Source organism: Oryctolagus cuniculus, chromosome 7, assembly GCF_051225735.1.
Source record: "Oryctolagus cuniculus isolate XC-2025 breed Fujian yellow rabbit chromosome 7, ASM5122573v1, whole genome shotgun sequence".
NCBI lineage: Eukaryota > Metazoa > Chordata > Mammalia > Lagomorpha > Leporidae > Oryctolagus > Oryctolagus cuniculus.
The window spans coordinates 16981059-16994142 of record NC_142873.1 but is presented as its reverse complement, the minus strand read 5'-3'; the positions used below and the strand labels follow the sequence as shown (position 1 = coordinate 16994142).

Sequence of the window (13084 nt, the reverse complement as noted above, 5' to 3'; positions counted from 1 at the left end):
ACGGCCCAAATCTGGTTCTCACTCCTTAATCGCAAAGTGTGAACGGGTCCCCCTCTAACCCGCTGTGCCACCTTCACCCCAACCCTGCCCTTCTGTGCACGCCCTGTCGCCCCCACGCTGCAGCTCCTGGGCTCCTCTCCTTAGTGTGACTGCGCCAGCTCCAGAGCCTCTGAGCCCAAGACAGTGCGGGATGACCTGCAGCCACCTTAACCTCACTTCCTTAACTGCACTTTAACCCTCAGAGACTTCTGCCTGCAACAAAATTATAAACTACAAGCCTGCACGCAGGAGGCAAGGCCTCCCCTCTCTAAGAGAAAAGACAGCATGATTCTAGCTCCTGGAGTCTGGTAAGTTTCAAGTCAGTTTCTCTGCACAGCACCGGAAACGCCGTGGTCCAGGCCTGTGCTGTGTCCTGGTGGGCTAAGCCTCTGGCTGCAGGGCCGCCTTCCCCCATGGGCGCTGGTTCCTGTCCCGGCTGCCCCTCTTCCCTTCTGGCTCTCTCCTAATGGGCTGGGAATGCCATGGAAGATGGCCCGAGGGCTTGGGGCCTGCTCCTGCCTGGGAGACCCCTTGTAGTGGCCATCTGGAGAGCGAACCAGAGCATGGAAGACCTTTCTCTCTGCCTCTCCCCTCTCTGTAATTCTCTCTCCAATGAATAAACAGAAGAGTAAGAATGAAAGGCCTGGAGTTACAAACAGCAGGAGGCTGTGGTCCCGGAGAGCGCCCCCTGCCGCCCGGGCTCCGCAGCCCCGCGGTCTCCTCCAGGGGGCCCGGCCCTTCCCGCCCTCCCAGGAGCTGTGGGCGCGGCTCCCGCATCCTCCTCCCGAGGAGCGGCGTCCTGAGCCTGGGGCCGGCGCCCGTCCTCCTGGAACCCTGTCCCTCGCGCGGGGTCCGCCCCGCGTCCGTGGTTCCCTGTCTTCTCCTCTGACTCCGGTTCCGGAAGGCGGCCCTCAAGTGACCCCGCACCGCTGTCCTGTTCCGGAGCCCTGGCGCGGGGTCCTCCATTGTCCACAGCTCTGTTTTCTGAAGCGGGTCCGCATCCGGGTTCCCCAGGGGGGCGGCAGCCCCCAGGGCCCTCGGCGGGCTGCAGGCCGGGCTGGGGGTCGTGATGGCGCCCTCGGGGCGAGGGGCCTGGGCTGTGTGAGGGGCTGAGGGCAACGGGCGGGTGGGCAGGGCTTGCGGAGGGCGGGAAAGCGCCGGGCCGCGCGGCGGTGGGCGTGGCCTGTGGGAGCCCAAGGTCTGGTGCGGGGTTGTCCCGCGTGTCCGTGTCCCCGCCCTTCCCAGCTGTGTGGGGGCTGACGGAGGAGCGGGTGCGTGGCGCTGTGGCCCGTGGGGTTTCCCCTCTGTGGATTTAATGATCGCTCTGCCACCTCGAGCTCCGGCTTCCGTTCTCTCTGGGGATCCCGACCCTTCCTCCCTTGCCCGTGGACCACTCTTCCCGGGGTCTCTCTGGCCCGGATCCTGAGGGAGCAGCAGAGTCCGGAGGAGAAACCAGCGCTGCCCTGGGGGAGCTCTTTGTGTCCCCTCTGCCCTGGCCCCTCGCTGAGCTGCTGTTGCTGTCAGGCTGTGGTGCCCTGAACTCCAGCGTGTGTGTGTGCGCATGTGCGTCCACGCACTTTCCTCACGGAAATGTATTGATTAAGAAGTGATTAGTCCCTGACCCCAATCACCAGTGCCATAAACCACAGCATGGGTCCCGTTATTTCCCTGTTACATGCGTTGATTGGGGAGTTGGGATCACACGTGGGAACTTAACCCACTGCACCGCCCTGTGTTCCGGCTCGGTCATCAATGTTGTTAAAGACGCAGGTACAGAGCACAGTGCAGAGGCAGGGTGGAGCCATGAATGAGGAACCTGCTGGAGGCTGTATTTAAAAGACTGCTGTGGCCAGCGCAGCAGCTCGATAGGTTAATCCTCTGCTTGCAGCGCCGACACCCCGGGTTCTAGGCCAGGTCAGTGCTTGGGCCCTGCACCAGCATGGGAGACCAGGAGAAGCACCTGGATCCTCGCTTTGGATCAGCGCGGTGCATCGGCCTTAGCGGCCATTTGGGGGGTGAACCAACCGAGGGAAGACCTTTCTCTCTCTCTCACTGTCCACTCTGCCTGTCAAAAAATAATAATAATAAATAAAATTTTTAAAAAAAGAATAAAAATTCTCTAAAAAACAAAAAGCCTGCTGCCTGTTGTCAGGGCAATTCCTGGGGACCCGATGTGCAGAGTGCAGACGTCCCTGTGAGGTCCAGGGTGCAAACCCGCCCTTTGGGAGCCACCTCTGCCCGCTCATCTCAGCTGCTGCTGTCCGGGAGCCCTCTCAGAAGTTGGAGGAGTGACCCCAAGTGCCCACGGGGAAGCTCAGCTTCCCTGAGTTTCATGGAGGTTGCTAGGGCTGGGTGCTTTGAAAATGCAACATAGTGTGCTTTTCCTGTTGTTTTCCTGTGGCCTCCAGGACTGGGTTAGACCTGGGGCCTGGAGAAGGATGGGGGAGGGGAAACCCAGCTCACAGCAGGCATGGAGTCCCTGTGTCTCTGTGGCTGTCCTGGAGTGCAGAGGGGGAGGAGGGGCATGCTCATCAGGAGAATCCTAGAGGCCCGGGAAGAGCCCTCAGCACACAGCTGCCTCAGAGAGAACCGCTGGCCTCTTCCTTCTCTTTCTTGCTAGGCAGGGAACAGAATTGGAGTCTGGCTGAGCTTGTCTGAAATCCACTGTGTGAAGGTGACAGTCATTGTCCAGAGGATCTTCAGGGACTCAGTGCACCAGGAACTGGAGACAGGAAGAAGGCACGAGTGCACTCAGACAGACCAGCAGGCACTGCAGCCCCCAATTGGAGGACACTTGAGCCCACCCTGAGTGACAGACCCTGGGCTGCACAGGTGACACCGCTGGCCCTAGGAACTAGACACTGCCCGTGGACAGGGTTCTGCTGTCCCTGGACACTGTGAGGATCTTGAGATGGGCTGTAATTATGTTACAGGAGCCAGCATGAATTTTCCCAGTACCTGCTCCTTGGGTCTCTCCTTTCACATCAAGAGCTGGTGTCACTGTGTCAGAATGGCCAGTCCATGGAGATCTTCCTACATGGTGGAGCCAGGGAAACTGAGAAAGCAGATGTGGGGCCCTCAGTGTTCAGAACGCAGGACATTCATCACACATGGGAAGGGGTTTGGCAACAGCATGTCCTTGGTTGGACAAAACAGCCTGAGGTGGCCAACTCTGCAGGAGGCCTCCTGTAGACAAGTAGAAATACAACCCCAAAGATGCCCACACATGTCTGTGAACAACCCGTCCCCAGGATATCTAGTACTTGGGTTCCTGCCACCCACACAGGGAGACCTGGATCGAATTCCCTGCTCCTGACTTTGGCCCCAGTCCAGCCAGGCAGTTGCACACATTCGAGGACTGAAACAGAGGGTGGCAGTACTCTCTGTGTCTCTCCCTCTCAAACAACTAGTTTCTGTGATGGAGCAGTGGTTTACTAGCCCAAGCATTCACCTGGAATGCCGGCATCCTATATGGACACCTGTTCAAGTCCTGGTTGCTCCTCCTCTGATCCAGCTCTCTGCTATGGCCTGGGAAGGCAGTAGAAGATGGTCCAAGTCCTTGGGCTCTTGCACTCATGTGGGAGACACAGAAAAAACTACTGGTTTATGGCCTCAGATTGGCCCAGCTCTGGCCATGGTTCCCAATTGGGAAGTGAACCAGTGATTGGAAGGCCTTCTCTCTGTCTCTGCCTCTCCATGATAATTCTCTTTGTTTCAAACTCTGCCATCTGGGCCCAGGAGGGTGGCAGCATTATCCCAAACATTTCCAGAGCCTCTACTGCTGGTCAGTGCAGTGTCCCATGGCTTCTGTCTTGCCTGTCAGCCTGGGTAACAGATGCAGGAGCCCTGATTATCTTGGAATCCCCTTCAGGGTCACCTTCATTCTTCTTGACAAAAACTGCATGTTGTCAACTGATGCCCTGCATTACTCCGTTCTCTCCATCCAGGAAGGCCGTCAGCCCACTTTCATTTCAAAACCATTCCGCTCACCCTTGGTGAAACCAGCAGATTCTGTCCATGTCATACAAGCATCTTTTTCAAGGCACAGCCTAGCCACACCCTGGTGTTCTCTTCCAGAACACATTTCATTTGTTGTAATATGGATAGACTCAACTTTCCAAATCTTCAAATTCTAGTTTCTTTTTGTTCAGAATTCCCAGAAATTAAATTCTCTTTTTGGACGTTACTATAAAGAGTCAGATGGCCATTGGCCAGTGCTGTGACATAGAAGCCTAAGTCCACACCTGCACTGTCAGCATCACATATGGGCACCATTTCAAGTCCAAGCTGCTCCACTTCTTATCCAACTCCATGCTAAGGTGCCTGGAAATTAAGCGGAAGTTGGACCACTTGCTTGGACCCCACACACATCTGGAAGGAGCTCCTGGCTCCTGGCTCCTGGCTTTGGCCTGACCCTGCCCTAGCTATTGGGGATTGACCCAGCAGCTGACAATCTCTCTCCCAGTATGTCTGTATCTCTCCCTTTCAAATAAATTCTTTTGAAACACTGCCAGAAGGCAAGCCCCTGAATCAGCACTTTGCTGAGAATTCACCTCCATTTAATGTCCAGTTTCATTCCTGGCAAGTTATACCTTCTAGAAAAATGCCAGAAACCAAGTTCCCTGCCTCTTACAAACAAGGTTCACCTTGTTCCTGGTCTTCAATCACATCTATTCCTCATTTCCACTGCAGACCTCACCAAAATCCCCATTCCCATCCATAGCTCAGTGTGCATCTGAAAATGCCTCCAGTGGGGACCTGTTCCCCAGGGGCAAAGCTGCTTCTGTCCTTGCAGGATTCATTAGACCTGCACCTCAAGTCTCAGGATGATAATTTGTGTCTGGTGAGACCCTGCGAGGACTTATGGAATATGGACAGTTGTCCATGAAGCTCTGTGTCAGATGGGGTCTGGGATCACTTGCAGGCACTAAAGTCACCATTGCTAAAGTCCTGTACATAAATGGGTAGCATTTGCATTGGACCAAATATTCTCCCGTATGTTTTCAGTTGTCCCTAGATATCTTATTATACCTAAAGACACTACGACATAAATGGTATATTGTGTGTAGAAGAATTCAAGGGGAAAAAGATGGTATATGGACAGTACAGATGCATTCTTTTTCAACTTTCAAAATCACTGCGAATGGAACCTGCACTTGTGGTCCCCTGGATCCCAAGGGCATCATGGGATAAGGCACTGTGTCATGTGGTCATGTAGGCTAGGAAGTCCCAAGACCTGCTGGCAGATGGCTGGCCTTCCAGGAGAGACACTTAGATTCTGGCCTGGAGTCCCAAGTGCAGGAATGGAAACATTCAAGGCAGCCAGGAGGTTTTCCCTGAATTTGCAGGCATTTGGGGAGTGAACCAGTAGGTGGAAGGTATTTCTCTCTCTCTCTCCACCCCAGCACCACCACCTCCCTCTCCCTTTTCTCCCACTGTTCATCCTCTGCCTCTTCACTGTAATGCTGCTTTTCAATAAACTTTTTTTTTAAAGAAGGCAGGTGCTGACATCGTGGGACCCTGGGTAAAGCCATCAATATGACAGCGGCTTCCATGTCAGAGTGCCTGGTTCAAGACCCAGCTGCTTCTAAGCCATATTTCCTGTAGTAATGGGAGGAAGCAGATGGCTCAAGTTGTTGGATTCCTTATTTCAGCCCAGTTTAGCCGTGGCTGCCGCAGGCATTTGAGATGTGAATCAGATGGTACATCTCTGTGTGTGTGTTTCATTCTATGTAGCTCTCCCTCTCTCTTATGTTTGCCTTGCAGATAAATAAATCAGTCTCTTTAAATATTGGAAAACCTGGTTATGGCACTGTGGTATAGTGGGCTTTGCCTCCACCTACAGTGTCTGCTTCCCATGTGGACTCTGGTTCAAGACCCGACTGTTCCTCTTCTGATCCGGCTCTCTGCTATAGCTTGAGAAAAGCAATCTACTTCATATATAAATAAAGAGAGAGAGAGAGAGAGAGAGAGAGAGAGAGAGAGAGAGAGATACAAGGGTAAAACATCGGCACACCCAATATGAGATGTAATGTATTATAACACTGAAATTTAAAAATCCAAGTGATAGAGAAAAAAATTCAATGGTATGGGCTAACAGGATATTTGCAATAACATTCCACGTTGGGGTGAGAATGCTTTTGAACTATAGAATGCCAGGATCCAGTCTTCAGGAAGAATTCTATTAGAAATCTAGTATTAGACTTGAATATAATAACTGACACAGGCATGAATGGTTAACGCATGGTAAAATTGTTAAAGGAAGGCCATTTTCAAACAGGAGATTTATACATCTTCCAAGCAGCACTCTCCAAAGTGTTTTATTTCAACTCTGAAATTTTATTATCCAAAGTGTATGATTTTTACAGAACAAAAGTAAAAGCAGGTATCAAAATCAGCAAAGAGTTTGTAAAATTTCTGCAGAGAGTTTCACCTAAGTTAGGCTTGGTGAAAGTGGTATCCAAGGAAAAACCTAGATGACTGCTGATTTGTCTCTTGGCATAAATTACCAGGTGGTTTGTTCTGGAGGTACTGAATAACTTGTCATCATCAGTGGTCAGCTGTTGAGAACCAATTCGAGTTGTCAAACAAAGCAAAAAAAATTTTTACATTTTTTTTGTTGCATTGTGGCATTTTACTGAAGCGGCATTTATTTTTTTCTTCTTAGTACTTTCTTTTTGTTTTGAAATTTTTTCTTTTCTTTTTAGCATTTTCTTATTTAGAAAGATAACTAACTGAAATAGCATTGTACCTTGTTTCCTTAGTATTGCTTTTTATGTTTTAAGTTTGAAATTTTTGCAAAGTTGTTAAATTTTATTAATTTGGCATTTTCTCCATTAAGTGAAACAGTGAATAGGAATGGCATTTTACACTTGTCTGAATAATTGCTTTTCTCTTTTGTCATTTGTAAAGTATAATCATTTTTAAATTTAAAATTTTTTTAGCATTTTTGTATTTACAAAAACACTGAACTGAAATGGAGTTTTACTTTTTTTGCTGAGTTTAAATTTTTGAAATAAATTTAATTTATATATATTTCTAAATTTTTCCTATTTAAAAAGTTACTAAAATGAAGTGGCATTTTAATTTTCCTATTACTATTTTCCTATTTTTTGTTTTTTATTGTTTTTAAAGTTTTTAAAATTTTTAATTTTAATTTTTTCAGTATTTTTCTTTCAAACACACTTAAGTGACATTTTTTCTAATTTTTTCTTTTTAAAATTTTTAACAATTTTTAAAATTTTTTTAATCTTTCCTTTTAAAAAAACAAGCAGTACAATTTTTCTTTTCTATTTTTACTTAAATTTTTTTTTCTTTTCAAATATTTAAATTTTTTTTGGAATGTTTCTTTTTATAAACACTTAACTAAAACAGGGAATACATGTCGGGACTTAAATCTAAATTTTTGAAATTCCAGTTACACTCCTGGACACTGGAGAAACTTCTGGGCCTGGACAGCGATATCTTAATGAGAAGTTGTAGATTTTAGGAGCCCAAGATGTGCTGACAGGGTGTCTAAGGCAGCTGTTACACTGAGAGGAGGCACACTCAGGTGGAAACATGATTCCCTCCCTAGGATCCCAATTTTCATGAAAGGAAAACAATTGTGTCATCACAGGTATGACAGACAGTGGAAGTAAGAATGGTAGCTGTGAGAAACAGGTCCACCACAGGGCAGCGGTGCCATTGGCTCGGTTTGTTCATTGACCAGGAACAACTACTAAGCAGCAGGTGTCCAGAATCTTCAAGGACTCGGTTTTCCATGACAGGGGTGGGGGGGGCAGGCATATGGCCCCTCCTCGTCCTGCAGCTGCCTCAGGCTGGCAGGAACATGGCCTTGCTGTTTGCTGGGGCTCTGGGTGCCTTGGCCCACGTCCTGCATCAGGAGCCCCCAGTTCTCCTGCAACACTGAGTGGAGTTGGCAGGACCAGCAGCTGTAAGACATGAGCGTCCTCGTGACGAGGTCCTGCCCGCATCTGTGCTGCCTGACTCTGGACGTGGAGAGAGGAGTGTTCAGAGAGGTGTCCAGTTTCTTGATGCAGGCTCAGTCCACCTCGCCCACCTGGGCCCTCCCTGCCACACTGCTGCATTCATCACCATGAACTTGCTGTTATCACGCCCATCAATGGCCACCTCCTGGGTTGATGACCGGACCTCCGCCAGGGCTGCTGCTCACTCCCTTTTTGCCCAGGCTCTGAGGGGTCACCCTCTCCACAGTTGTTAGGATACGGAGGAAGGAGCACATCTTTAGGATGTACAGATCAACAGACAGCTTTCACCAACTGACCGATGCCAGGGTCAGGGGACCTGATGGGCACACAAGATGTTCTCTGCCTCCTGCAGGGATGTGGGAGGGAGCATACAGCACTCCCTGCATCGGGTGCTTGGCCAAAGAGTGAGGCTGAGTGTAAAATTGAGGAAAGCATCAGAGATCCTCAGGATGCAGACCCTGAGCCAGACACCTGGCCTGCGCCTTCACACAGTCAGCATTCCCATCATGGAAGACAGCAGAAGGGGGAGATGGTTGGGGTTCAAAAGGAGGAAAGAGACCCTTCCTGTCCTTTTGAGCCCCAAAGTCTCCTCCTCCTGCTGTCCTCTATGTGGATGCTGGCAGTGTGAAGGAGAGGGCCAGCTGTCTCGGTCAGGGTCCACATCCTGCAGAGTCCTATCCTCTCCTCTGCTCACATGCAGCCTTGTGCACAGGGCGCTGTGTCTCTGACACTGCCCACACCGAGCTCACCCCATCCAAAGGCAGTGTGTGCCCAGAGTCCTATGCTGTTTGCTTCCAGCTCCTCCTGACTTCAGATCTCTACAGGAGGCAGTTGGAGAGGAGCCAGGTGGTGTTCTCTCCAGAGCAGCTGTGGAGTCAGGCCTGGGTCTCCTTAGGTGTTCACTCGGACTGGAGGTGGAAGACTGTTCCAGCTCTCAAGGAAGCAGCCTAGTGGATAAAAATAGCCGAGGGCAGTTCATGGTGTTGAAATTGCGTTCTTGGTGTTCTGGTTGCTGTTGAAGTGGAGCTCCTGTGGTAGATGTTTGGAAGAGGTGGGGATGTTACAATCAGCAATACTGTTCTGTCCTTCCAACTGTACTTGGGATCTGAAAGAGGGAGAGAAGAAAAATCAAAGGAGAGCTGGGTCAGGTCCAGGTGAGAGCTGAGCCTGCATCTGGGCCACAGTGGGGCAGAAGCCGGGCAACTCAATTCCAGTGGGGAGACTGGCTAAAGGGGAGCCCTGGGCTGCTGAGAGGGAAGTGGCAGCCAAATGAGCAGAGTCCTGCCCTGAACTCCAGCCCAGCTCTGCAGTGCTGGGGAACCAGGGCCCTTGGCCTCTCCTAACCAGGAGTGGGTGATGTCACCCCACTTCCTCCTGCTCTCTGGTGCATTAGAAATGGATTAGTTTTCTGCAGTAAGCAAAGAGAGCCAGGAGTGTAACCACAGCACAACTCATGTCAACAGAACAGACACCAAGTTTCTCTGAAGATGACTCCACATCTAGTTACACCTAGGACCATTCTGCTGTGTGCCTAATAGCTCACTCACTCAACTCTGAATGGAACATTAACTTAAAACAGGCACTCCTCAGTCATCCTAGAGTTTCCCCATTGTTTTTTTCAGTTCCACTAAGAAATTTTCTTTTTGAGAATATCCTGTTTGTATACTGGTCAGAGGGAAGGACAAACAGGTGAGAATGAGACCTAAGAATCTGCATTGGAAATCGGCCTAGGAATAAAATCAGATAAAATGTGATTGTTCAATGTATATTTCTCAACCCAATAGAGGACTTGCAATCAAGTGAGTGGATGGTGAACAGCATGTTTTAGGGAGAGAAGTTCAACTGTAAACATTTTAACTTGATTATGAGGGGAGGTATCCTATTTTGTGGGTCAGGTTTCTACATGACAAAGATTTCTTACTGTATCTTCTACTTCAAATTATTGATCCAAACAGAGAGGTTACAGTTCTACCCTATCTGAACAAACAGAAATGAGCTATACTCTGTGCCCAGTGTAAGAAGGAACAAGTACATCTCAGACACACACACAGGATTACCTCTGTCTAGGCGTGAAGGCCCAGGAATCTGAAGGTCAGTGCCCACATGTTGGTCTGTGGTTTTCCCTTCATCTCCTGACCAGGGAATTGGCACGCAATCTTCCTCTCTGTGGACTGTGGTTTTCCCTTCATCTCCAGGCCAGGGAACTGGCAGGCCAGTTTGCATTTCCTGGGCTTCCATTTTCCTTTGATAACATTTTCTTTTGGGGTACTTGGGACATCGCTGGGGCTGATGCTATGACTCTCACACTTGCTGGTGATGGGATCTTCGTGAGGACCTCCCTCCAGCTGGGAACAGGTCTTCCTCTCAGGGGCAGCAACAAAATTCAGTTCTGAAATAGAACCACAGCCATCAGGATTGGTATTCATGCTCTCTCTCTCTGGCAGTCAGGCCTGCAGCAGAGGGACAAGTAAGGAAAGGGGCCCTGCACAGTCATGTCCGAAGTGGGAGATGAAATCTGCTCAGACACTAAAATGTTTTCATTCGGGTTGATTTTTTTTTTGACAGGCAGAGTGGACAGTGAGAGAGAGAGAGACAGAGAGAAAGGTCTTCCTTTGCCGTTGGTTCACCCTCCAATGGCCACCACATCTGGCGTGCTGCGCATTCGGGTTGATATTATACATATTCACTGATAATTTATCACTAGGCAAAAGTAATAAACATGGCTCAGATGATCACAATATTCAACAAAGTGGGACTAATAAAACACACAGCTCTTAAGCTTTTAAGGCACAGAAACCACACTGGATATCTGTTGAAGGTTTGGGGGGATGGAGCAGGATCATCCAACCTGGAGGGCATTGTAATGAGAGACAAGGACAGGGGACCACTCACAGCTGGAATGAACAACACTAGCACAAGAACACATGCATTTCATACATGCACATGCTTTGCTGAACATACACCAAGCACATCGACTCATAGGATATATGCCTTCAGTGCCTGTCATATAGATAATAATATATATGATGTGGCCATCAATTTTCTGGTCAGTTGAAGTGGGAACCTAGTTACAGGCACCTGAAGAAGGGAGAGACAAGCTAAGGTGAAACACAAAAGTCAGGAAGAAATCCCAGGTGGGCTGTAAGGCATTGCTTTGGCCTAGCACACACATCTCCCTCCTGAGACAGTGTCTGTGCACTTGCCTTCCTCCCCATGACTTCCCAGCCCTGGCACTGGGTGTTTCTGAGACAAAGCCAGACAACCACTGGTCTGTGGCAAAGACAAGTTCAAGGCCTCACTGGGACCCTGAGTGCAAAAAGCCCGAGGGGAGAGACCAGGAATTTTCAGGCCATGGGACACTCCTGAGCTGGAGCTATATCAGAGAACATCAATGAGGTGCTGACCCTGCTCAGGAATGAAGCCCACTGATGCCTTCCTAGTTGGAGATGTTGTGCAGGGCCTTTAGAAGTTCTTGTTTGCAGACCGGAACTTTTCTGTCCCCAAGGTAGGGACAGAATCTCCACCAGGAGAGGTCCAGTGAGGGTTGCATGGATCATGACAGCACAGGGTCTAGCACAGCACAGATGCCCATGAGAGTGGCCTTCATAGCTGGGTGTGAATCACTGTGACCTGGGATGACTCTGCACATCTCTGTACATCTGTACAGAGGAAAAGCGCATGGTCTCACCAAGAAAAGGTGCCTGCTGATCTATAGCACTGGGCGGACAACTGTCATTGTCAATTCTACTGCAGAACACTGAGAAACAGGGAAGGGCATCAGGATTTCGTGATTTTCCTACTGAATGATTTGATGAGTGAAGGTGCCTCAAACCCTAAAGATTCCTGCAGAGAGAAAGTGTAAAACCTCACTGAAGCTCAGATTCAAGGAAATTGGACTTTTTCTCTGCCCCTCCCCATGAAGCCATACTCTAGGGCTCCTACTCAACAAGAGGCACTCTGCCTGTGATGACGTGAGGGACCCCTCAGCCTCACTCAGATACTGAATAGATTCCTGTCTTGGTGCAAGGTTATGGAGGCTTTGCATGAGAAAAAAATGCCGAGTTTAGACACTGGATTAAAACTACAGACCTCATATGAGCACAAATCAGTGCTGTTAAGCAGAAGATGAAAACCACACCATGGACACAGGTGTGGGACTGGACTGCTGTGGTTAGCACCAAGCTGCTTCAGAGAAAACAGAGTCTGCCGACCAAGGATACCTAGTATCAGAGAACTAAGGAAACATTGTACAGACTGCCAAAGCTTTAAGCCTGAGAAGTTTGGAGGATGCTGTTCAAAATTGCAACTGTTGTTAAAATTAAGAACATCACAGTGACTTGTTCAAGAAGCCTCTCCAAGAGAGATGGTGGTGGCTCGGTGTTTGCCATCCTGCCTTCCCATCCCCTCCTTCCCTCTCTTGAGTCAAAAGCTGCACCTTGAAAGCGGGCCTGGTGACAGCCAAGGGATTCCCCCATTTGATGACTATGAACAAACTCCACCCAAGAGCCACATCCAGTCTGAGATAAGTCCCCAGGGCCTGAGTGCACAGTGGTCTGTCTCACCCAACACAGGTGCACCAACCCAACACTACAGAGGCCACCTGGGAGACCAGTGGAGTGTTCCCGTTGACAATGGAGCACTCACTGTCTACAACAAGAGCAGAGCAGACAGGCTGTTTCCCAGTGAGGACCAGGTGCTCCTAGAATGGGACCAGTCAGAAGCTTCTGGAAGAAGTGCAGGAGTCAAACACGTACCATGAGAGTCTTGTGAGACATCTTGATCTTCAATTTCTGGAATCTCCCTGATGAGACTGGAGGGAGGGAAAGGTGGGTGAGAAACATAGAGGGAACAGAAAGCCCCTTTCCAAGCAGTTCCAAAGAGGCAGCTTCCAGAAGTGGCTGTGCTGAGCAAGGGGCCACCCACAACCTTGTCCCTATCTGGGGAAGACTGGCTTCTAATTCCCTAGTAGTCCATGCCACACTGTCTGCTCTGCCTCCGAGTTACCTGGATGTGTATCTCACAACTTGCTCTTGTACCTCCACTCCATGATATTG

General features: G+C 49.4%; 1 long non-coding RNA gene across 1 annotated transcript; it reads right to left on the bottom strand.

Annotated features, from left to right (window-relative positions):
- Nucleotides 1-7337: 7337 nt before the first annotated feature.
- LOC149125324 (uncharacterized) lies at nucleotides 7338-12846 on the bottom strand. The gene is made up of 3 exons (XR_016236992.1): nucleotides 12785-12846; nucleotides 10088-10419; nucleotides 7338-9135 (listed from the first exon to the last, which is right to left on the bottom strand). It is a non-coding gene; the product is annotated as an uncharacterized LOC149125324 (long non-coding RNA).
- Between the last annotated feature and the right edge of the window lie 238 nt (nucleotides 12847-13084).